Raw genomic sequence first — 2,500 nt, 5'->3', positions numbered from 1 at the left:
ATTCCAACCACGCACCTCAGCATTGTCACACTTCCCTCATACATAGCCTGCACCACTCCTACATACTTCTGTGCAACTCTTGACTTCCTCCTACAATATCACACCTCCTCTCTCGGCACCCTGTCGTATGCTTTCTGTAAATCTACAAAGACACAATGCAACTCTTTCTGGCCTTCTCTATACTTCTCAATCAACCAACCTTTTCTCTCTCTCTCTCTCTCTCTCTCTCATTTTCTTCATTTATCAGCCCGTCAAAGTAGTCCTTCCACTTCGTAGCACACTCTCCTCGCTTGGCAGCACATTTCCATCTGTATCTTTGATCGCCCTAACTTGTCGCACATCCTCGGCAGCTCGGTCTCTCTGTCTAGCCAATCTGTACAAGTCTTTTTCTCCTTCCTTAGTGTCTAACCTGTCATACAGCTCACCGTACGACTTTTCCTTTACCTTTGCCACCTCTCTCTTTGCTTTACGCTGCATCTCCTTGTACTCCTGTGTACTTTCTTCATCTCTCTGACTATCCCACTTCTTCTTTGCCAACCTTTTCCTCTGTATACTTTGCTCTACTTCCTCCTTCCACCACCACCACCACCACCGCCAAGTCTCCTTGTCTTCCTTCCTCTGTCCCGATGACACACCAAGTACCTTCCTAGCTGTCTTCCTCGCTATTTCTGCAGCGCTTGCCCAGCCGTCTGGCAACTCTTCACTACCACTCAGTGCCTGTGTTAACTCCTGCCTGAACTCCACACAACAGTCTTCCTTCTTCAACTTCCACCATTTGATCTTCGGCTGTGTCTTCACTCGCTTCCTCATGTTGGTCTCCAAAGTCATCTTACAGACCACCATCCGATGCTGCCTAGCTACGTTCTCCCCTGTCACCACCTTGCAGTATGCAATCCCTTTTACATCGCGCCTTCTACACAAGATATAGTCCACCTGTGTGCACTTTCCTCCACTCGTATACGTCGTCACCCTGTGCTCCTCCCTCTTCTTGAAATATGTATTCACCTCAGCCATTTCCATCCTTTTCGCAAAATCGAACACCATCTGTCCTTCCACATTTCTCTCCTCGATTCCATACCTTACCATCAACTCCTCATCACCTCTGTTCCCTTCAGCAACGTGTCCATCGAAGTCCGCTCCAATCACCACTCCCTCCTCCTTGGGTCCCCTTTCCACCACGTCGTCCAACTCAACTCCAGAATTCTTCTTTTTCGTCCATCTTACACCCGACTTGCGGGGCATATGCGCTGATAACCGTCAGCAATACACCTTCGATTTCCAGCTTCATAATCCTCACTCTGTCTGACACTGTGTTCACCTCCAGCACGCTCTTGACATACTCTTCCTTCAGAATGACCCCTACCCCATTTCTCCTCCCATTCGCACCATGGTAGAAGAGTTTGAACCCACCTGCGATACTCCTGGCCTTACTCCCCTTCCACCTTGTCTCTTGTCACCTTTCTTCTTTCCATCACGTCAGCCAGCTCTCTCCCTTTACTAGCCATAGTGCCAACATTCAAAGTTCCGACTGACTCTCACCTCCACACGCCTACCCTTCCTCCTCTCTAGCTGCCTCTGGACATGCCTTCCCCCTCTCCTTTTCCTTCGCCCAACAGTAGCCTAGTTTCCACCGGCACTCCGCTGGTTAACAGTACCGATGGCGGTCGTCGGTAACCCGGGCCTCGACCGATCCGGTATGGAAATCTTATTTATGATCCGCATATTTGATTTGGCAAAGATTTGACGCCGGATGCCCTTCCTGACGTAACCCTCCGCTTTTGTCCTGGCTTGGGACCTGCACTAAGAATGCACTGGCTTGTGCATCCTCAGTGGCTGGGTTGCACGCTTTTCTATGTTTGCCCCTCACTTTTGTGGCGTGAACTATCAATTCTAGTAATACAGGGGTGTTTATGTTAGGTATCACAGACACACGCACACGCACAATATATGTCCAAAAGTATTGAGATAACTGACCATTACACCTACAGGAGCTTTTCTGACATGTCATTCTGAATCCATAGAAACCCATATTCCACGAAGCTCCCGGCGCACAGTTTTTGTGCCGATGTTAATGCCAGGAGAAGTTTGGATCTCTGCAGTTATTGAGTCAACAGAGCGTTGGCGACTTGAGTTGCTGTTGTCCCTAAAGGCTTGCACTTTTCAATAATATGATGATATATGAAGCATAGAGAGTAAACGGGATAGATACCTTTTGAACAGCACCCTGTAGTACAGCACTTTGAAGGTACATATGTCGTCACTTGCTGTAGTGGTTTTTACTGATGGGCGTGGCCAGGTTTTCAGAAGCCTCTCAGTTGTCAATGTGAGAGCCAGGGGACGCGTCTGCCGTACGTTTAGGGTTAGGGTTAGGTGATTTCTCTGGCAGGGCTGGTTACAGTAGGGCTGCTTACACCACACCCCGGACTGGATTTGTTGCGTGTTTGTGTCCTGATCGATGGGCCAACTTAACACGCCTTCGGAGGGTGTCCGCCGGCCGGCT

Source organism: Lampris incognitus, unplaced genomic scaffold (genome assembly GCF_029633865.1).
Source record: "Lampris incognitus isolate fLamInc1 unplaced genomic scaffold, fLamInc1.hap2 scaffold_83, whole genome shotgun sequence".
In the NCBI taxonomy this organism is placed as follows: Eukaryota; Metazoa; Chordata; class Actinopteri; order Lampriformes; family Lampridae; genus Lampris; species Lampris incognitus.
The sequence above is the reverse complement of the archived record's forward strand: the minus strand, read 5'-3'. Positions refer to the sequence as shown.